This window comes from Myodes glareolus, chromosome 7 (genome assembly GCF_982192425.1).
Source record: "Myodes glareolus chromosome 7, mMyoGla1.1, whole genome shotgun sequence".
NCBI lineage: Eukaryota > Metazoa > Chordata > Mammalia > Rodentia > Cricetidae > Myodes > Myodes glareolus.
Genome location: NC_142032.1, coordinates 30576572 through 30601248, shown reverse-complemented (window position 1 = coordinate 30601248; position 24677 = coordinate 30576572). Strand labels below are relative to the sequence as shown.

General features: G+C 39.0%; 1 protein-coding gene and 1 pseudogene across 2 annotated transcripts in view; both read right to left on the bottom strand.

The window, feature by feature from the left end:
- The window catches only part of Prkg1 (protein kinase cGMP-dependent 1), a 1163909-nt gene that overhangs the window by 933710 nt on the left and 205522 nt on the right, over window positions 1–24677 (bottom strand). The window lies entirely within an intron of this gene.
- LOC125403547 (U6 spliceosomal RNA) lies at window positions 1131–1245 on the bottom strand (annotated as a pseudogene).

Genomic DNA, 24677 nt, shown 5'->3' with positions numbered 1-24677 from the left:
TGATAATAATTTTCTTCTCATGTCTGTACGTTGTAAAGCCTTGAAGTATTTTGGGGAACTATTATTACAGCAACTGGATATACAGTAACCACATTTTTCACATATACATATATATATATATATATATATAAATGCTAAGAGAGTTGAAACACACACACACACCATTTGGAGAAAGTTTTCTTTTCCATTTTGGGACTACTTTTACACTTAAAACTCAGCTTTAAGAACCTTTCTTGGTAGCTGTTTGCCATAGTCATTGGAAATTTCCTTTTCTTGTTTGCTAAACTTTGAAAATGATGATTGACAATGATGACGGCCCTTAGATGACCTATAGCATGCTATACCAAGGTCTCCTCTAAGTATTTTCCAATATTAATCCCTGCAATCCTCATACCAACCTCCCATAACATTAGTGTATTTTACTGGTGAGTAAAGGCATTCAGCACTAAATGGGGAATGACCACAAAGCTAGCAAGTGCAAAAGCTGTTACTGAAATCTGTTCAGGAAGTAGTCTCCTGTGCCAAGGCATTCAAGGCTATCCCCCCCACACTCTCTTCTATCACGGTCAGTGTCACTGCGTTTATGTTGAGGTCTTTGATCCACTTGGACTGGAGTTTTGTGCAGGGTGGTAGATATGGATCTGTTTTCATTCTTCTATACATGTCATCATCCAGTTATGCCAGCACCATCTGTTGAAGATGCTTTCTTTTTTTCATTGTACAATTTTGGCTTCTTTGTCAAAAATCAGGTGTCCACAAGTGTGCATATATATGTCTTGGTCTTTGATTTAATACATTGACCCAACTGTCTGTTTTTATGTCAATACCATGCTATTTTAACTGTAACTCTGTGGTAGAGTTTAAGATGAAGAATGATGATCCCTCCAGCAGTTTTTACATGATTATTTTAGATATCTTGTGTTTTTCGCTTTTCCTTATGAAGTTGGTAGTGGTGGTGGTGGTGTGTTTCCCTTTCTTGGGTTTAGTTTGTATAGAATTATCTATTGCCTGCATTTTCGTGGGTGTTGCCAACTTCCTAGGGGTGGAGGTTTCCTTCTAGTACCTTCTGTAGGACTAGATTTTTGCATAGATATTGATTGAATTTGATTTTGTCATGAAATATCTTTTTGAAAAATATGGAATGCTCCATGAATTTGCATGCCATCCTTGTGCAGGGCCTGTGCTATCTTGCTCGTCTTCTCTGTGTCAATCCAGTTTTAGTATATGTGCTGCTGAAGTGAGCTCAGCTGTAGCTTTCTGTAGCAGTCTCAGTCTATTGTTAAGAGAATTTTTCTAGGTGAGAGGTGAACTGTAACCAACATCTTGTTTTCTTTCTTAAATCCCCTTGCTCTGTCACCTACACACACACACACACACACACACACACACACACACACACACTGTAATTATGGTGTCCAATACAAATACAGGTTCATTTCATGTCCTTTTAAAACTAAACTTTGTTATATTTATACTTTATGGAAATATTACTTTTAAAAAGTACTAAATGAGTTTCAACCTAATTACAACTGTGATTTCACTGAGAATATTTTGCAGATTCTTCTAACATCTGCTCAGGCAGTGAGTGATCCCAAGTGAGTGTTTACTCCATAGGAAACAATCTAGTCATCTTCTGAAAACGTCACTCTTCTGGAAATGTATGCACGTCCAAATGTCCACTCTTTATTGACATAAAATTACTGCATCCTGCATTGAAAGGGTTAGGGAGAAGACTTTTCAAACACAACAGCCGAAGAAAAGTATGATTTTTTTAAAGCCAGAGCTCACTTTTGACTATTCTCAACTAATTAAATCCAGGAAAAAGTCATCACTATGAATAATCCCTTCAACTACTTCATGTTCATGGAAAATTGCACCTGAACACGTCCAGAGAGAATCTGAGAGCCATGGGAATTGTTCTTAAGAAACACTTCAAGCCGTTTCAAAAACAGAAAAATGAAGGAAATAGAACGAGTCAAAAATTCTGTATACTAATTGGGTTTTGCTTCCATGTCTCATTTATGCCAATCTGCTCTTTGTGATAATTGTCTGTTCTCAGGGAAAATGGCAGAACTGTAGCAAGAATAATATTCCAAGAAAGTAATATGTGAGTAGAAAATTAGGCTCTACTACCAGGGATAGACCTAATTATTACCAATCAACATTATAACATTTCAGTAAGAGAATAATTGGACAACGAATGCAGACTTTGGTTATAATGTGAAGTGTGTGTGTGTGTGTGTGTGTGTGTGTGTGTGTGTGTGTGTGTGTGTGTGTGATGTAGGAGAGTCTTGGAGGAGGGTCATCTGTCTATATGTTACTTTCATTGGTTAGTTAATAAAGAAACTGCCTGGCCTGATAGGTTAGAACATAATTGTGGGAGAAAAAAAAGCAGAGGTAGAGAGCCGCCGGCCATGAAGCTGCCAGGTCAGACATGCTGAATCTTTCCCAGTAGGCCACAACCTCGTGGTGATAAACAGATTATTAGGAATAGGTTGAATCAATATGTAAGAGTTAGCCAATAAGAGGCTAGATATAATGGGCCAAGCAGTGTTTAAAAGAATACATTTTCCATGTAATTATTTCGGGGATAAACTAGCCAGGATCCAGGCAGGAATGCAGCCCGCAGCTCCTTCTACGTGTGTGTGTGTGTGTGTGTGTGTGTGTGTGTGTGTACATTCCTTGACTCTTACCAGGTGGAACTTTACACCTGGCCTCAACTGTTTTATTAAAAAACACTTGTATGATTGCTGGAGTCAAGCCTGGGCAGCCCCATGAATGCATGGGGACATGGATTGCAACTGGACACTCAGTATAAGTCAGTGCATATCTATACATCATTTTAGGTCCTGTACTTTTTTTTCTGAGACAGGGTTTCTCTGTACGTTTGGAGCATGTCCTGGAACTAGCACTTGTAGACCAGGCTGGCCTTGAACTCACCAAGATTTGCCCACCTCTGCTTCTTGAATGCTGGGATTAAAGGTGTGCGCCACCACCACCCGTCTCATTTTAGGTCCTTTTAAAGTAACTTTGTTATATTTATGCTTTATAGAAGCATTATTTTTAAAAAGTCCTAAATGAGTTTCACTCCTAACCCAGCAAAGGATACACTTGTGAGCCTCACAGGAGAAAGCATCTCTAACAGAGAACAGTTTCCATCTGTTCATCAGCACCCATCAAAACCCCATCTTTCTCTTTTCTCTCTTCCACACAATCACAGAAACCCGAAAGCCCATTTATAAAGGATAGTTTAAGAAAACCAGTTCTTCCCACACGGGAGCGGTTCTTCAGTCAACTTTTGAAAGCCATTTGAAAATATGCTGGTCTCAGTTTATGCAAACCCACTGAACTCAGTCGTGGTTGTCAGTCACAAAATGCTTTCTGGAGATAAATCGACAGGGTATAACGGTAATAGTGCATGATTTAATGCCATTTCTATGAATCTTCTACACCATAGTCTTGTTCTCTTTGAGGCAGGTAGTGAGAAGAATATAAACTCCTAGGGGTGTTCCTGTCACGTCCTAGCAGCACATGTCAAATACAGCAGTCGGTGGAGCGTGTCCAGAGAGAAAGAAAAACTCCCACTGCCCCCTCTTTGGACCTTTCCAGGCTGCCTGGTCTCCCTGCTGTGCCCTCCACCCACTTCAGGCCTCTGCCTGTCTGTGCCCTGGTTAAATCCCCAAAGTCTTCCGTATCCTGAAAACCTCTTCTTAGCATTTATGAAAACAATTGATTTCTCATTCCTTTGTTCCCAAAACCTTTCCCCATCCTCAATATTGCAAAAGGAAGTCTACTAATTGAGTACATGTTTCTGACATCTGTTCCTATATGTTAACAGGTAACAGTGAGTCTGTGCTTCTTTGACCCTCAGAGAACATTAATAGATGCAGCCAGAGACCCTGGCATCTGATCTTCCTTTAGCAGAAACCACTGTAGCTCCCACCTCTGAGCCACAAGTTACCATCTCTGGTTACTGTAATGTTAAAAAGCAGAATCACCTTTTTTGTGGTAATTAAAAGGTGCCTCATATTAATTATTCCTCATCTGTATATACACAGTCTCATATAGAGACACATTTCATAGATATTTTTCCCACCAATGAAGTTTCAGTGACCAGATATTATTTCTTTTGTGGATGGTAAAAAAAAACCCAAAACAATAATTTATATTTAATGGTGTAGGAGGCCCTTTTGTATTTTGTTGCTTTTATTGGTTAAATAAAGAAACTGCCTTGGCCTTTTGATAGGGCAGTACTTAGATAGGTGTGAAGACAGAACTGAATGCTGGGAGGAGGAAGGCAGACAGGGAGAGCCACCATGGAGTCTCCAGAGTCAGACACGCTCAATCTTTCCCAGTAAGTCACGACCTCGTGGTGTTACACAGATTGGTAGAAATGGGTTAGATCAGGATGTGAGAGCTAGCCAAGAAGAGGCAAGATATAATGGGCCAGGCAGTAATTTAATTAATACAATTTCTGTGGGGTTATTTTGGGGGTTAAGCTAGCTGGGCGGGCAGGATGCAGCCCGCTCCTTCTACTACAATTTAAATTCTTACTTAGTAACTGAATCTAAGAGAGATGGGAGAGACAAAAGACTAAGTTTTATTTTAATAAAACTTGAAAATTATTCAACTACTAATAAGTTCCTATTTATGAAAGACACAATAGCAACTTGCATATGGAGATAATTTTTGAAAATTTACATTTGGGAGCAGGTTCAAGATGTCTACATTGTAATGAACACAGAAAGTTGGGACAATATTGAAGTCAAAAGTTACAGTTACCTCTGACCAGGACTGTGGAGGTAGTATAGGAATAAAAAGCAAAACTGAAACACACCACCACCATCACCACACACAGAAAAAAACAAGGAATAGAAATGATAGTTCTAAGGATTTCAGAAAGAAAGAAAACATTAAGCTTCCTTGGCTACAACTCATCTGTCTGCAAATTAACTCCGGAGCACTTGGGCCATCACCATAAAGGAAATGGGGCTTCCTCTACCCGGAGAGAAGAGTGGTTGGCTGTAGGAGAACAGAGTAGGTGTTGGTTAGGTAACTGCAAATGAGATTTTCTGAGACATCTTGAATGTGGGACATTCAGCAAACATGGAGGATGATGCTGGGGGAAGGACTGGACACTTTTTAGTTTGTCGCATTCAGCTTGGTGTATAATTATAAGTGCCTAAGGGCTGCTTCAGACACATTTATATCCACTAATACAAGGAAAGAAGGCTAGAGTTTGGAGTTAGTCAGGATAGTTATTTTCCTTTGTAAAAAACTGGCAGCCTAGAGAACGTTATAAAGAATAGAACTGGATAGCACCAGTGTTGAAATTAATTCCTTCTCCCTAGTCACTGTGCTCTGGTCAGTTCTCATACTCTGACTTTCAAGTGCTGGCTCTCCAGCCACTGGACTCAGACAGGATTTACTGACTGAACTGAGAAGCCATAACAAGCACACCTTTGTGAAGTCTTCTCCGCAAGCAGCTTTCAACGTGGGTGACAGTTGTCTGAATTGAAGCCATGACACAAAGCTGATCTAGGAAAGATCAGTTGATCTTCCAACAAGAACTGTGGCCAGCCCCAGCTCTACACTGGTTCCTAGTTTCCACAGGAAGAGGACCACAATCGGGCGCAGTTCAAAGCGCTCTGCCTTGGAGCGTGTTTGGTTCTGAGACCTTTGATCCTGACTTGAGCAAACCAAAAATACTTTTTGGCTCTGTCACCGGTAATTGGTACATTCCTAACAGACTAGCAACTGCTTAGAAATTATGATATGTCTTAAAAGAATTGAGAAATATATGTGTAAGTTTCTGTCATTGGAGCTACAACAAAGCCAGAAGATTGAATTAAGAAAAAATAAGTAATTGCAACTTTTGTTGCAGACTGAAGATTCACCTTCCCATTAGTGTGTTTAGCGCCCCACACTTGGTGTTTCCATACATCACCAAAAGCTATGTCGGGTATAGAGATGTTCTGCTGCTTATCTACAGTCTAACTGGGGAAAAACAGAGGCAGAAAAATAGGCCTTCATACAATGTATCCTATGAGAAGTCACATGACTCGAGTGGAAACTCACATAGGCACACAGTAGGGAATTAAAGATCTAGTCACCAGGGAAAGATTGACTAGACGACAAAGGTCAAGCCTAGGCTATGCTTTGAAGTCAGCTAAGTCTTCAAGTTAGGTATAAACATATGTCATGTAGGAAAGGCTACTGCATAAGTAAATCCATCCATAGAGGAAAGTGAGGACCATGCTCAGGAACGGCATGCCTTCTTTTCTGTTTGTATCACTGAGACACACAGTGCGTCTCCGGATAACCTGAGCCGAGAGTAACAGAAAGCCGGGTGTCATCCCGTCAGCCCCCACAGAGCTTTGTTCCACGGGTGCACTGACTCATAAAATCACCAGTGGGGGGGCCAACCATATCCCCGCCTCAGTGTGCTTTATGACAAAGGGCATCTTGCTAGGGATCGTGACACATACATATTGAATAGCTCTTCAGGTCTATGAAAAAGAAAACAAACCCCTCTTGCAGCCACATTTCCAGTCTGGACTCACTAGCACCTTGTTCTGTCCCTACCACGGTTTCTCATTTGTGAAGTGGGAATAATTACAATGCTTGTCTTGTGACTCTGCAGCTGGATAGCATGTGGTGGCAGATATTCTTGCTACAGAATTCTTCTGTTGACTGTGAGGTAACCAAAGGCATAAGTCAAGTGTGCGCTAGAATGCGGAGGGAAGAGTGTCATTAAGCTATTAAGCAGTGGTTCTTCTCCAGTAGAAGCAGAGGGAGGCAGAGGAACACAGGAACATACACACAGAGGCGGCAAGGAGGTGGGGGGGGGGAGCTGCTCAGCTACTCAAACCGAGAAGCTGTTGCACTGAGGCAGGGGAGGGCCAAACAGTAGGTCACTTCTCATCTTCCTGTCTCTTTCAGGAAACGCCAAAAAGTAAAAATAAAAGATACAAGAAGAGTTTTTTCCGTGGACTAAGCCAGCGGCAGCGACCTCAACAGGAAACACTTCTTAAAAGTGACAGACTCTAAGGGATCATCAAAAAGTACACAACTCTGTAGGAGAGCAGAGGCGGAACGAGTTTCACCTATCCTAAGTGAACTACATCACCAAGAAATGCCAACAACGAGAGGAGGAGAAATGTTTATTCTGATAGCAAAATGGCTCCTGCTCATCTCTTGCTTCTGTGTTTAGTGAAAGCAAAAGAAAATCAGTACACAGACTGCCACACACAAAACCCAGAGGAAGAGAGCACCTAGTTAGTCATGAATTCTGATGTATACTCTCATGGAACCAGGGAAAGACAACACCGGAGATAGAGATTCTTCCTCTTCCCTTGAAGAGGTAAAACTAGATAGAATAAAATTCTCATTTTGTAAATATAAGGAAACTTATATCATCCCTATTATCCTTTAAGAAAGTACGGCTTTACAAAAGGAAATCAAGGGCCCACAGAATTTAAATGATTTATACAAAAATAAATAAATAAATACTCGCTGTTAATGGAAGCAGCATTTAAATCCAGCTCTTGTGACCCAACGATTTCCCATAATACTAACCAAGGGACTTGCTGGCACTGCTCTTTATTTTTTTATTTTTCTTAAAGCATTGCCACACCTCCTGCTGTGCCCTTGGTTGCCTAGAAAATTCTATTTGGGCTTCACATTTTCTCTTGGCCGTTAGTCAGAAAACAGTCCTGATGCGGCTGTGTCATAAATCACCACAGGCCTTACAGAAGGGCATTATGATCCCTACAGAAAGAAGGGCCCCACGTCTGAAGAGAGATAAAAATCTAAGAGGAAAGGCTTATTTACCTCTCTCGGCTCATAAACGTGACATGCGATGAGATCAGGTAGAAAGTTCATACTTTTTTTCAGGATGAATAAATATAACATTGAGAGCATTCCCTATCATTAAATATGAATCAATTACAGCTTCAGATTCGAAAATGGTGTGTATGTGTTTGGTATGTGCATATATACAGATTCTAAAATGGTGTGCATGTGTTTGATATGTGCATATATACGTAGAGGTATGCACACATACACACTGGCACATGCATGTGGAGGCCAGAGGTTGATGCTGGGTTTTCCTTTATTACTCTCTACATTAGTTTGTGAGATGGGGTCTCAGTGAACATGCAGGTCACAGATTCAGCTAGACTAGCTAGCCAGCAAACCCCAGGTGTCTGTCTTTCTTGGCTACCCCAGCACTAGGAATACTGATACCCACAGTCCTTGGTCTGGCTTTTGTGTGGGTGCTGGAGGTCACATCCAGGGCTGCAACTTGCACAGCATGCATTTTACTGGCTGAGTCACCAGCACCCCTGGCCCCAGTGTTTACATTTTTGAAGAGAACGCTGACTTGTGTTTTCTTCAGTGCACTAATTCTGCTCTGGGAAAACACTTTTGTTGTGCAGTCACCACTTCAACAAACCCAGTTGCTGGTCTATCTCTTGCTCACTGTCAGGTTACATTCCAAGCCCCATCAACTCGACTTCAGGAATGTCCCTCCTCATTCTGTACTCAGCACCGCTGTGGAATTTCCTGTTTTCTCATCCTGCTCTTAAACTTACTGCTCTTTTCAGCTTTTATTTCCTACCACTAATACTCATTCTTTGTAGCGAGACTGTCATCAGCTGAAGTAGATTCACAGAACTGTGGTGCTGTTGACAAACACGCAGTGGCTTTCCACCATCCTTCAAGTTTAGCGCAAAAACATTTCCTTCCAAGGCATCCCATAATATGGCCTAATGGTAACTGTCCACTTCTCACTAGATAAAATGACCTAATGGCAATTTGCAAAGAAACCTTACATCATCTTGTTTCAAAGATTTTTTTATCCCTTCTATAAAGCAACTAAAGAATTTCTTTCCAAAATCTTCAAGAGCCATCTTGTATCTCTGAAAAATACACTATGCTCTTCATTAAATAATTTACAAACTTGATCCACTTACTTTATTAATTATGCCTTCATTGAAAGGATTGTATGTCTTCTAAGTCTAGTCTATCTACAGGAGAGGTGACCAGTCTCTGCATGTGTAAGTAGATGCGGTTACCTTGAGAAAGAGCATGAACCAGGGATTTCTTGGTCTCAGAAGAAACCTGCAGGAGAGCAAGCACTGGGACTCCACAACAGCAGAGGGAGCCAGACAGAGACAGCTCCGAGAGAAACCTTTCCTGAGCCTACTTCTGTGGTAGGAGCAGACAAGCCTCTAGAGTTGAGGCTATCCCACAGAGATATCTAGAGTAGAGGCTATCCCTCAGAGATTTTCCTCCTTCCTTGTTGTAAAGGCTGGAATCGCATACACTACAGTAGTCGGTCATTTGCCATCATTCACTTGGCAGCAGCTGTGAAATTTCCCAAGTCCTTCTGGGCTCTGCATCTTATTCAACACACGAAGAAAAAGACACGGTTATCACAATTTTGAAACAAACCATATCCATAAGAGCTGGGGAATGCGGACATCCACCCAAAGAATTCTTGAGCAGCTGTCACTGACATCAGCTAGAGGACCTTTTGCAACACGTGTGATAGTTCACAGCCAGTACAATAAGAGTTACCTGCTCTGTACGGCAGCGCTTCAAAAGGAATGGTTCTGCTCTCCTACCGGAAGCACGTCAGGACGTTCTACGTCAGGACGTTCTACCAGCCACCTGCTCGCTTGCCACCCATCACATGCAGTTGCTATCACGTTGCTCATAAACACCACAATCTATTATGCACGATTCTGGAGGGTGGAAGTCTGAGATGAGGATATCAGTGAGGCTGATTTCGACTCATTCCTTGTTCTAGTTGTTTGCAGCTACTGATAATCCTCCCACAACTTCTCATGGTATTGTGACCTTCATTGTATCGTAAAACTCAGAAAGGAAGTAAGGAGCCTTTCCAGACTCTTCCTGCAGGGTCACCAAAATCATCCCTAAAGGTTTTATCCTCCGTGACCTAACTGTCTTTGAAAAGGCCCCCTTTAAAGACCATCACACTGGATATTAGATTTCAACCTAACATTTGGAGGGAAACTTAGCAGCATTTACTCCTGATATGTAAAAGGCAAAGAAAAAAAAAAAAGAATGGCTTGGTTATATTGCATATCTCTAATAAAGCAATTCACTACAAAGTCTGAGTTAATATTTTTATTTTTAATTCATAATAGTAAAATATGTTTTATTTTATATTTATATAAAAATAATTCATGCCCATATAAAAATCAAATGTTTTTTTTTACTCCTAAAGATTTAAGGTGCGAATGTTGGGAACAATTTCTGATGAAAACAACCAATTTTGTTCTTAATGACAGAACTACCAGGAGCTCATCAGGCTACTGATTATAGCAATAAATACTTATAAAGAAAGCTAAGTATTTCCTCACTAAACCCAATGGACTCTCTTAACTGTTTTCAGTCATTTGTCATGTCAAAGCCTTCTTTCGATCAATGAGAAACAAACGAACAATGACATTTCAGTAAATGGAACACTCAGTCCATTAGGATCATTATGTTTCTAAGTCTAGATGCATTGGGGTAAGTCTAGGTTTGTGATATAATTAGGAAGGCTTCATTTTAAAAATCCAAAAAAATGTTAAAATAAAAGATACATGCTATTAAAAACTGAAGCCTAAATTTATGCTTTTAATAATCCACAAAGCAAGTACTACATGTTATCAGTATATAGGTGAGTTTACTAAGAGCAAACTGAAGGAGATAGATGAATAGAACCTGATGGTTATAATCCAGTTAGCAAACAATGCATGTACAAGAGTATACCAGTCTCTCACTCAAAATCTTTTTCTTTTATATCATCACCTAACTAAGGCATACAGAATCCGTATTACTCAAATCCCTGCACAATCTGACCCATCTCACCTCCCTGTGACTTCTTCCTACATAAATTGGTCACTGACTATAGACATGCCCACAGGCCAATCTGGTAAAGGTAATTTCTCAATTGAGATTTCCTCTTCCTGAGTGTGTCTAGATTTGTATCAAGCCTACAGAAACTAACTATAATGGTGACTGGTTTTCAAAACACAATGTGGATAGCTTTTGAGGAATGATACCCAATGCTGACCTATGGCCTAAGCAACAACAACAACAGCAACAACACACACACACACACACACACACACACACACACACACACGTACAGATTCACAACCTCCGACCCACGTGTGCTCCAAGACACATGACTACACATACAAACACGAAAAGGTGCTGCAAATGAATCCTAGTATTCAGAAAAACAAGTGCTTTTATCTAAGCCCAAAGAGCACAGGCGCAGAAGTGCAACCCCTTGCTAAGTTACGCACACTGGAGGTGTTAATTGAGGAGCTTATTAATTCAGTGAAAGTGGACTGATAACTCACTTTTCCACCTTCCAGACTGACGACTTTTACAGGCACTTGCTTAGTTGCTACATATAATAATATCATGCACAATGTTATTTGCAATTTTAGTCCAGAATAACAAACGGCAGGGGGGGAAAGGCTTTATTACTCAGCATCCTTCATCATCCTTTTCCACCCATAACTACATGAATCGATCCTTAGCTAATAGGCTGCTACACGCCTTACCTCTTTCTTCAGGCAGTGCCCTGTGAGGCACACTTCCAGAAATCCCCAGAGAACAAAGGTACTTCTGTTTCTTTAGAAGACGGTCATGAGCTCATTAAATCTTCAGAGGCTTCCAAGTCTTATCAGAAAAGTGAATATCACCTACCAGATGTTTAGATGAAACTTTAATTGTTAATCTAATTGACCAACTTAAATTATGGAAACTTTCGATCTAGGTAGATCTAAAGAGATGCTATAGGAAATGGCTCTTAAACTAGCACAGAAGCAGCCAAAAGACTGACAAGATAGGGACAGTGAAAGGCCCGATGATGTGAACTGAAGCACCGAGCTGAGCATATGCTCTGAAGTCGTCTTCTTTCCGTGCTTCACTGCCGTTTTTATAGATGCTTCATCAGTTGTGTGGCAAATCACTGTTCAAGGAATACAGTACTGTGTTTAGAATGCTTTAAATTAAGTTACACCCACTTATGGGAAAACCGCTCTTAAGTTTTGGATGTGAGGCTGTGAATTTGACTGCATTTTTATTTGAATGGAAGATCGTGCCTAAAGTTCCAGGCTTTAAATGACGCTGCCCGAATATCTCTTTTTATGCCACCATCTCTATAATAAGACAGCTTCCCCACACGGTATCCTCTAGAGACTCCCTACTGCTGGAGTTACAATTTCATTGAGAAGAGAAAGGAAAAGAAGACAGGATGATTTCAGTTAAGACTAAGGATGCTGTGGGCTCACATTTCTACATACAATACACAATGCAACCTTATTTTAGCTGTCTGATCTGTACTTTGGCAAATGGTTTGAAAGCCCGGGAATCCTATATTGCATAATAAAATAAAACATTTTGAAGTGAACATGGGGCAACCAGAGAGCTTGCCTTCTTTCTTGGTTTCGCAACAACTCCAAGATCTTTGAAGAATCTAGGCTGTGACTGCATGGAAACAGGCTTAAAGTCCTATTTTGTGTGTTTATGCAAAGGAGTGATACATTCTGTAATGTAGCATCTCCTAAGCTACTATCCAAGCAGTAGATTTGTGGCTCATTTTCCTGTGAAGAAGGACCTTCCATTTCTTTTAGCCTGGCTCTATTAGACAAAGTATGCAAGTAGAGATTCTCTCTGACCAATTTGTTCAGAGCATGCACCACCAAGTGCATTTCTAGAGATCTGCACCTCAGGCGGTCCTCCAGGTGTCTAGGATTTATTATACACACCCCCGATATATTCTTCCTTTGAAATGCTCCTTTCCTTCCTTATTGGAAATTGTCATCTTTGCCTTGCCTTGATTGATCTCCTTCATGATTGGGGCTCCTCCTTCAATAGGTGTTAATGATTCCTTAAATTACTAATATCACATTAAAGGCCAAAGACAAAGAGAGGCAGTCTTCACTTAGCAAAGGGCATACTTCTTAGGAAATTGAGGACACAACAGTGCGAATAATGGAAACATAAGCAGATGAATGTTCAGTCAAGGCATCAATTGCATCTCTCAGGAGAGAAAAATACAGCCCCACCTTTTATCATCCTGCTAATGAAATGGAATTGTACCCCAGTACTTTTCAGATATTAGGGGGCAATTTGAAGCAGACTTTACATGTGATCCTGTGTAATTTCACCCAGAGAAAGTGGCAGCAACCTGAACCAGATTCTGTAAGCTACAGAAGATGCCTACATGTATGCAACTGCCTCAGTGTGTCATGAGTTGCCCTCAACCACATCCAAGGTCAAAGTTGCTGTCCCATTTTGCCTGAAACTCACAAGCTACAATCCTCCCCAGCTCACTTCATCAGCAAATTCCAGGTCATTTTAGAATGAAAGAGCACATTTATTATGTTATTTAAGTATGTGGTAAGGAAATAAAATGTATAAAGGCAGGTGACTATTTCTTTGCGTTCTTATCCTTCTCACCAACAAAGTTATGTAGTGTTGTCTTCCAACCCTACCTTTTCAGAATTATAACTGTTTCCCGGCAGTTGGCTCAAGGTGGTAATTTGTGTAAATGTCTATGTTGAGTGTAACAGAATTAATGGCACATGTGTGCGTTATTTGAGTAAGTATAGAAAACTTAAAAACAAATTACATGGGTCTTAAATACACAGTTTTACACACACACACACACACAGAGAGAGAGACACACACACACATTTTCAAAACTGATTGGTTCAAAATTATCTTTTGGCCATGGAATGGCTCCCACAGCCCGCAGAGTGGTAGCAATCAACCTTGTACATTCTACCGAGGACCACACTACCTTATTACCCCACCTTCACTCCTTTCCTCCTACTCTTTGGTAATAATTACAACAAGTGGTCTGCCTCTTCCTTTTTTTCATACCACTTTTCAGTCAGGAATACAGTAGAGAATTTAGAATTTGAAAACCGAAGTATGCTTTGACTTTGTATCTTGTTGCAGTCCAAGTAAGAAATCCAACTCTGATTTAAATTCACTCACCAAAACTATATTTTTTTTCTATAAAATTGGTATGCTGCCAGCTCCCATCACAGTGTCTGGCACACATGTACTTAATAAATATTAGTTGGAGATTCACATTTTAATAAACCAACCGCTAATTATTCTGTTGCTATCAGCACATGAACGTTCTTCATGTAGGATCTTTGGCACTTTCCTGTAATAAGATAGAGACAAGCATAACTATGGTCTTTAAAGAAAAGGAAAGCTAAGATATCATTGGTTTCACTATACATTGATGTCAACTTAAAAAGACCTTCTTTAAGTCCTGTTTTTCTCCCTTACTGCCTCCTAATTAGAGCCGAGTGACTGAAAAAGAGAAAATAAAATATATATTCCCTAGTGTTGGTTTTGAAGGCTGTAAACAATGAGAGCTGAAAATAACCTACCTTATTTCTAAGTTGTTGGAATGTGACACTTGTTACTATAGGAACAGAGCCAGTAATTATTCTTCTTTAATTCGACTGATTAATTTAAACAGGAGAAGAATTGGAAAATTGAAAACTGATGTTATAACTGAATTAAGGAAGCAATTCAAAAGTAAGTGACATTAACCTAGCTCCAGGATGAATGGGTCCAACACAGAGGTACTTAATTATAACACAAAGATAACTGAAATAAGCACCAACTGGTGAATAAGATGTCCTCATCAGTGGCTAATGAGTCTAACGAGCAAATCCTGATCCATCTGGATTTTTTGTAGTTACTGTTGTTTTGATTTGTCTTGACATCCCCCCCCCTTTTCCCAAATGAGCTCCTTAGGCAGATGAAATCAGGTTTCTCAAATAATCAAACACGTTGAGAAACATGTTTGATGTTTTCCAAAAGGGCTACAGCGTGAAGGTGGTCCCCAAAGTGGATCCACTGGAAACTTAGCCTCCAGTCCCAATGCCGAGCAGTGATGAGGGGAGAACCCCACACTCCTGGATCCACTAACGCTGATGCTGCAGTTCTGAGGGCTGTTCCTCGCTGTTTCCTGACCTCTGTTCACCCTTCCACCACATTATCACACAATAAGGACCTCACCAAATGCACACCTTAATCTCGGACTTCCCACTAGTCTGAGACTTAGTAAATTTCTGCTGATTGTATCTTAGCCAATTTGAACGGCTCCATTTTTAGAAACACAAAGCGGGTGGCAATCCGTGCAATCAAAATACTACAAAACGTAAGAAAGCTTTCAGGGTGCAGCTCTGCCTTTAAATAGCGAGGCTGAGCATTGGAAAGTTTTAAAAGATTCAACAACATGAAAATTTGTGCATATATATATATTTTATATATTTTAAATATACATTTGATTATTTACTTAGAAAAGCTAAATTCCAATGCTAAGTATAAATCTTTTTCTATTTGCCAAAATGTGCTATACTTTGTGTGGTATGATTTCTTAAACACAACCTCACGTATTTGCAAAAGAGGAAATGATATTGTATATATGCAGAGTGGAAGAAAACTAAAATATAAACTGTATTTGTATAATATATAAGTTATATATTTATAATATAATAAAGATCATATTTATTTTTTATGTGTGTGGATGTCTTGTCAATGTTCATTTCTTTGTACTATATGCATAAAGTGTCTGTAGAGGTTACAAGAGGAAGGCAGATCCCCTGGAACTAGAGTTACAGATGGTTGTAAACCACAATCTGGGTGCTGGAAATAGAACTCAGATCCTCTGGAACAGTGGTCAGTGTTCTTAATAATGCAACCCTCTCTCTCTAAGTCTATTTTAAAAACAAATAAAAGCAGGTGGAAAATTTCAGCTTAGTTTCTACAAGACAGTGTTCTGGCCAACTTCAGCGTACTTTTCCGTGACATTCTTACATGTAGCCTTTCTTAGCAACATTGCAACTTTCTGCGTTCCCTCCTTCCTGGCCTATCTCCTGCTATAGAAAGAAAAATAGGACAATCAGTTTGACTTTGGAAGTTACTGTTCTACTCCAATATAAATTTATCCCATTTGTAAACATCTTATTCCTAAGCAAACATTTCATACAAAAGCTCTACCCTTACAATCCTTGCCACTGCCATGTATGGAAAGTGAGGTTGCTGCTGACAGTGTAGTTGATATATAGTTCCAGAGTGTTTTACTTTATATGCAAAAACATTTCTTTACAAATCTTGATTTATTCTTTTTATAGTTTAATTTAAAAACAAGAAATCCATATGCCTTTCAGTGTTTGTCATGGTCAGATTCATTGCTTAGTCAACTTTAATCGCTTTCTAACATAAATTAATTCTAATGTTATCATATATAACAAATCAAATAAAAAATGCAGTACTTATTTAGAATTAATAAATATAAGGCCAAAGATATTTTCATCTACTCTCAATTCTGATTTAGTTATTGTTGGATAGGCCCATAAATTTTAATATTTCATGCTGGTAGTATCTAAGATACAATGATTAAAAGTACTCCTGCTCAAATAGATGCGTCATCCAAACTGTCAATTATGTCTCCATGATCGTCTTCTCCAGAATTTCTGTCAGTCAGTGAATATCTCCTGAGCAGCAATATGTGCTCATGTGGACAGAAATGGATACAGATATGCAATAAGGCAGATGCAGACAGAAAATCTCTAGACAGGTTACAATGTACTTAACAATGCATGTAGACTTAAGAAAAGAAAAAGAAAAGGGCTATAGCCAATTACAAAAATAGTTTTAAAATAATAAATACTTTAAAGAGGGAAGTAAAGTAATATAAAAGAAGAAGCCACATAAGGATGGAAAACATTGTAACACAGGGAGTTTGGACCTTATGAGGTACTTTGTTAATTTTGAAATTTTTCAATGCTAATGAACAGATAATAGCGGCTGAGAGACATGGGACTGCTGAACTAAAACAACCTATACTCTTTAGGAAGGTCTTAACTTTAAAATGAAGGCCAAAAATATATTATGTGAGAGAATAGGTTAGGCTTTTGTTTCCTATTAATTCCTTCGAGGTAAATAGAGATCAGATTTGACCATGAAAACCTCCTAAGGGTTCTGACTACAGACTTGAGAGAGAAAGCCAAGACTACAGGACAAGTAACATGTAAGCTGATCCCTCTACATGGAAACAGCTAGGAGACATGATGAGACATGATAAAGCTTGTTGCCTACAGAGTCCTCATGACCTGTTATTACATGTTATCTTTTAATATGGCATGGATAAAGATTTATATTACAGTTGGTTATGCAGTCCTAATGGATTTATAAAATTACAGATGACTTTACCTGCTCAAACATAAAACAAAAAAAACAAAAAAAATTCTAACTGACTTGTGCACACCACAAGTCCATACTTGTGTAAATACAGATATGTATATTACCTACAAAAGTTTATGTGTTTTCAGAGCAAAGACACCAGACACCAATGAAAATGGGTGACCCATGTGATCCAGCTTCTCAGAGTACCTCTGTTGCAGCTTTCTCAGAGATCTGCATCCAGAACAGATTCAAAACTTCCAACTGAGATGGTTCAGCCTCAGAGACTATTCCAGTCAGGACTTTATAAGCCTTGCATTATTCTACCACACCAACAGTGGACAAAAACTAGCTTCCCGGAGACTTAACCATTATCTTAATATTCTCAGGATCCCCTAAAGATGCCATCAATCCAAGACAATAGGAAACAGTCTAGAAAACATGATACCTATACTCCCAAGGGGTGGAGTGGGTGGTTTTGTTCATTCAGTGGGTTAAAAAAGTTTGTCATCACTTAGTGGGGTTGGTTACAATTGTCACTGGACACGGTCAGGTAGAAAGGTAAATAAAAGAGATTAGATTTAAAAAACAAAGGAGATACAGTATAGAAAAAATGGGATAATAGGGTGGAATGTTAGGTCTGCTTTTAAGTAGCCATTAGTCTGAAATATTTTATATTCATATGGGTTTTTATATATTGATACAAACTTAAGGTTATTTTGCTATAACATACTGCATATTTGTTTCTACTCTTGTGCAAGGTATTGTACCTTTACAGCTTAGGTTAAAAGGTGATGCAAAGATTTAATATTTGAAAACCATTTAGGATATTAAAGAAATACAGGTTACTAGTTAGTCATCTATAACAATTAAACTTATGGTCATGTTAGGTATGTTTTCAAGGTCAACCAGGCATATATTTTAAATAGATAGATGGTCTTCAAATATTTCAAGACCTACAGAATATGACATTTAAGCTGCTTCAATAACATAAGGCTTCTCATGACAATGAAACATGTCTGCTCCTGACAGCACCAATATACTTGAGAGAAGATTATAGGTATTAAAAAATTGCCATATGAAGTTTGCTTTTTTTGTGACAAAAGTTAGTCATGGGGTAAGAAATTGTCCTTGCTTTGACTTCTGACAGTATGCTATCCAAATTGGACAAGCAGGACACAAAAGAAAGAGACTGCTAAACTTCATCAAGACAGGTAGGACAGTCCTTCAAACATTTCCTGCTTCACAGAAAAGTCTGTCAGATATTCTAGGTCTGTAGGCAGAAGGCAGATGCCCCAATATTACATAGGAATCTTGGGTAATGCTCGAGGTAGTCAGCACTTTATGTCATTTCTATAATTTTGGATGTTGCTTGTTCTGTACTTCCTTTTCACTCAAGTAATATTTTATCATTCTTGGGTCTCTGATGGAGATTGAAGACTAGATATAGTTAAGTTTTACAGTTTTCCTTGTTACCAAATTCAGAAAAGTAAAGGAGAGAAAGTTTATCAGGCTGAGAAACATAAAAGCTTAAACTCTTTATCTAAAAAGTGTTCTGAGGTCTAAAAAGATAGTTTTAATGTGATAATACAAGTTATAATTGAAAATAGCTTAGGTATAAAACTTTAAATTTATCAAGATAAGATTGATAATAGAGTGTTTTCTCCAAATATGCCATATACAAATGGACCAGATACTGTGGTTGTAATTCTTTCTTGATAATTGTTCTTATTGTATATAGCTTCCTTTGTTAAAGTTAATACCTTTCCTTCTATTTAGACAACACCTAATAATTTTCCTTATTATATATAGTTTTACTCAGAGTTAAAAACTTTCATTTTCATTTAGACAAAATGGGGAAATGTTGTGAAATATGTACACTGTGAAGATATGTTACTCTGATTGGTTTAATAAAAGGATAATGACTAATTTCTAGACAGAGAGGGTGCTGGGAAGAAGGGAAGACACCAGAAGATGCAGAACAATCAGGATAGGCACTATGAAGATAAAATAATAAAACCACAAAGCAGAAAGTAAATTAATAGAAATGGGGTCATTTAAGTTATAAGAACTATTGAGAAACAAGGCTAAGTTATTTGTTGAGCTTTCATAATTAAAGGTAAGTCTCTGTCTCATTACTGGGGAGACAATGATCCTGATGGAAAAGCCCAACACACAGTAAGGATTCCATAATCTGAGACAGCTAAATGAGGCATCCCAATGCTTCCTATGAATGCTGATCATTTCAAACACTGTGTTATAATAGTCAATATTCACGTTGACTTTTTCCATTAGATGATAGCTCCGGTGCAGAGTATATGTTACAAACTAATGGTCAGAGAGTAAGTGAATGAAAGAAGTGAATGATGGGACTCCTTGAATGGCAACTGTTCAGATAAATACGCCTTCATCAAATGAGGCTCTTAGGATTCAGCTCCCCAAATCCTGCCCTTCAGCAATGTCTTTCACAGGAGACTAAAATTTTTTCCCCCACTTTTTCATATTAACTGACAATCTACTAATTTAGAAGTTGATTTGAGTTAATAAACATTTTCCTTTAAAGATGAAAATCTCTCTGCAGGGTAAAATTATTATTGAAGTACTTTAAAAATTATAATATTGAATGCTTTAATCAAATTTCTTTCTTCCTCTGGGATGCTTCTACATCCTCTTATTAGGTCAATAAAAAGTCTGGGAAATACTTTTGAATGCATTCTTAAATAAATGTCAAGCTACATTTTAAAATTGTGTTATGTTCTTGTGTGTGTGTGTGTGTGTGTGTGTGTGTGTACGCGTGCGCACACACGCAGCTGCCCACATATGCCAGAGGAGCCAGAGTCTCCTGGAACTGTAGATACTGGCAGTTTTGAGAAGCCTGATGTAGGTGCTGGCAATTGAAATTAGATCCTTCGAAAGAGCAGTCTGTGTTCTCAGCCCTGAACCATCTCTCCCTTTGGAGTACATTTTGGGGTGTAATTTATTATCCCAAATATTCACCTACACAAGTCTCAGCATTTTGTGTCAAGAATACTGGGACGTAAAAAAAAAAAAGAATACTGGGATGTTAAATTTGAAAAAAGACCTATTTTTACCCACTAAATTTTCAGATAAAAAGATGAAGTATGGGGGCCTAGAGAAACAACTCAGTGGTTAAGAACACTGGTTGCTCTTCAGAGGACCTGGGTTCAATTCCCAGCACCCACAAGATTGCTCACAATTGTAACTCTAGTTCCAAGGCAGCCCTCAAACTGACAAATGTGCACATAAAACACAAGTAAATAAATATTAAAAAATAAGTACCACTTGAAAAAAAAGATGAAGTACAATGAGTATAAACAGATTTGTAAAAGCCACATAGTCCTTTCTTTAATGCTGTCTTTTGTTTCAAAGTGATCAATAAAATTGATTATGCAGAAATGTAGATTTTATTTTGGGGTGTAGATATTTCTACTCAGTAGCACTTATCTAGAAATAGTTAGTATATGAATATACGATGGTTATTTAAATGAAGCAAAACAATTAGGATAAAATATAGAATAAGAACTTTTTTTTGCTATGTATATGGGTCTGGTCGACAGGATTCATAATCACGCAGACGAAGAATTTCTGGAAATGGACACCTGTCGCTTAAGACCCAGTAGAATCTAAGCCACATAAAGTCACACACACAGTGGAGCCCTCACAACATGAGAAACAAATTCATACTTTATCATATTTATTTTCTGGTACTACATCCAACCCAAAATGTAAGCTCACAAAGACAAGAGAGATTCCTTGTGCCTCCTGTGTGGGACAGACCTTTCCTCCCTTATGGTCTTTTTGACAAGTGGAAATACTGGGTTCTTACTCTTTGACCTCTAATCATGACTCTGCTATGTGTGTGATTTTTGAGAAGGCACTTCTATCTCCAAGTCTCAGTTTTATTGTCTATAAAACGGATAGAATTAAAAATTTCACTATGCAATTTTTAGAAAGTATTTAGTATGAAATCACATCTCTGGCCTCAAAACTAAATTGCAATTATTATAAAATCACATCTAGAAAAGAAGATAGACGGAAATAAGGAATTAAAGTGGAAATCCACCTAATGTTTTGAGTGGCTGCTATATGTAAGCCAGGTACTACATGACTCATGACACACATTTATTTACTCTTCACAACAAATCCATGAGGTGGGTGCTGTTCCAGTCATCTTAGAATTTATAAAACCAAGGTTCAGAAGTTATTCAACATCATAAGGGTACTGATTAAGAAAGATCAGATTCAGGGGTTGAAGAGATGACTCAGGTTAAGAACATCTGTTGCTCTGGAAGAAGACCTGGGTTCAGGTCCCCGTATCCACAAGGCAGCTTACAGCTCTCTCTAACTCATTCTAGGGGATCCAATTTCCTCTCTGGCCTCTGCAGGCCCCAGGAATTTGCGTGGTACAAAAACACAGGTGTAGGCAAAACACTCATACACATAAAACACAAACAAATATTTATTTTTGAAACAGAAAGATGAGATTTAATCAGAGCAATCCCAGTTTTACTCTTTTGTGCCTGTTTTCATAGACGTGATGGGCTCACCCCATTTACAGTGTGCAACGTGAGAGCTATTGTGTTCTTTTAAGAATTGGGGCATCCAGGGATGAGCTAGTTGAAACCAAGATTTGAGTTATGTGGAACATAAGAACACATGCCTAGTCGCCTGTCTCCAGACTCTGCTCCCCTGAGTTAGTTAGCCAAGGCGTCAGGTGGTGAACATGGAAGGCATATGGAGCTTAGCTTAACCAAGGCAGAATAATGACTCAGTTCCAGCTCCGTGACTGCCCAGTGCCATGCAACATAAAGTTCAACCACTGTGTGAAACTGACATATTCATCACAACGGAAGGTATAGTACAGGGGAAGAAAAGAGAAGCCCTGGCCTCCCCACAGAACCAGCATTGCAGGCAGTACAGCTCGCCAGGGCCTCCAGATTCTACATCAGCCTTTAAAACATCTCCGTCATCCACCACGACCCTCTCTCTCACTGGCCCTATATTGTGTTAGTCACATATCATTGTGTACTTCATTAACATTCTCTAGCTGATTACTCCCGTTTACTCTGCTAATCCCTTTCCCTTGCACTGATTACCCACATTTTTCTCCCAGTGCTGCTTCATTCATTGGCTCGATTTACTCCGCTCATGGATCCCAGGGAAATAATCTTCATGATCCATGATCTGAAAACTAGCTTCATGGATTTACATTGACTTCCCTTATTTATTTACTTATTTGATCTTTTAGTACTTACTTAAATTATCCCATCGTTATCCGTGTTACCAATAAAAAACATTAAAACACAAGCCAAAAAGTGGAACTGCTTGGAGACTGTAAAGATGGTTTAAATATGATTTGCTTTATGTACGTAAACGTTTGGTGGTTTGTTTCCACAGTTGCTCATACACACATCGAAATCCTTTTCCATTGTCACCAGGCAGGCAGGCAGGCAGAAGATGGGGTGAAATTCCTGACCCTCAGAATCACAGTATTTGTAGCATTGAGTAAGATACTCTACAAGTAAGAGCTTCAGTTTTAATGTCTGCATGTTGAGCATAAGAACTCCCATGAAGGATCCTGTGGATGACCTGAGATAATGAACTGAACGGGAGGCACATAGCACAGTGTTTGCAAATGGACTCTAAACACTGCCAGTGTTATTAGTTTTCTTCTCTGTTTAGTTCTGGTTCTACACTCACATTTTATACTGAATCCAGACACTTAGTGGCTGTGCAGAAATGTTATCTGCTTCAGGCTCTGTTGTCAAATGGGGCCTTGCATTGACTAAGCATTCAATGTTGATTGGCTAAATAAAAATAAAAACCAAGAGCTTATTTATTATGCAACTACTTCCTTGTCTGTTTACAAATATGTATTTTACAACATTGAAACATTAATGGTAAGCATAGAGTTTAGTATTCAATACACAGTCTATCTCTCTCTTGATATATAGATACAGATACAGATGATAGATATAGATATATAAATGCTCCTCATTTCACAAGTTCGATTCCCCACCATGCATTCATGTGTAAGAATTTGTTAGTACTCTTAGTCTTCAAATGTCTAAAATGCCTACATGGCCAAACATATCGGAGAACACTGCCTTCCCAGAACTTGGGTAGCTTGAAGTGAATCTGAGGTTAAACGCCAGCCTGTGCTATATAGGCAGTTCAAAGTCAACCTGTGCTACATTTTTTTTAGTGTCTCAAAGAATAATAGAAAATAAAATAGCATGTCCAGCTGGAAATGTTATTTCATCAGTTTCATTTCTTTGCCTTCCTTGCCTGGTCACCTCTTTTGTCTCTAAAAAGAACACAAATTTTTATTTAATTAGTGAAGTCAGAAAACCGGAACCTCTGGAAACAGGATGCTATTTTGACTCCAGAAGATCTGAAAGGACGAAAGCCCGGAAGTTCAGTTTGTTCGATCATGGTAAGAGCATCTCTCTCTGAAGGAGCAGGGCATCAGCAACTCCCCCACTGATGCAGCGCCTGCCTTTTCTGGGCCTGTGAAAAGGCCCCAGCTGCAGCACACTCCGGGGGCCTCTCCACTTAAGGCAGCACTCCCAGGTTACCGAGGAACAGATGAGCCTGTTTTCCAGGCTATTCTAAGTCTCTCAAGAGGCCATGACTTTTATGAGAAGAGGCCAGAGTAACACTTTCCAGTGGTGTCCTAATGGAGCCAATTTCGCCCTCACAAAAGGAGGCTAAGAGCCATAAGCCACACTCAGGGACACTTCTGCCCCCTTCACAGAGTCCACAATCCTGAACTTTCTCCTTGAACTTTTCCATCTCAGTTCTGTTAGAGACTCAAAGGCTTGAGTCTTACTGATATTCAGGGTCTTGCTCTTAGGATGTAATTCTGCTTATTTCCTTGAATTTGTTATGGAATTGTACCCAGGCTTGTCTTATGGGATATTTTAGTTAGTTTAGATGGTAATGCTTACCACAGTTCACTCTTTAAAATATCGATCTTGGACCACACAATGAACACAAACATCAGAAACACCCAGTCCTCCATGAGTTCTAGAAATCAACCACCATGCCTCTTAAAAGTGGGACTGCTTCGAATAGCTTTGGCAAGATCTCTCTGTGGATCCTTTATCAACTTGTTGCAATTGTATCTTTACAGAATAAAACCGGATGTGTAGGAAAATACAGGTACAACATTCAGAATATTAGGAATTTTGTTCGTCTTTTTTATTGTTGATTTTAATATGTGCGTTTTGCCTGTATGCATATATCTATGCCCTGTGGTCAGAAGATGGCATTGGATCTCCTGGAACTGGAGTTACAGATTATTTCAAGCCATAGCTGAAGTGCTGAAAATTGAACCCAGGTCCTCTGCAAGAACAAATATGTTCTTAACTGCTGAGCTATCTCTCCATCCCCCTATATTATAT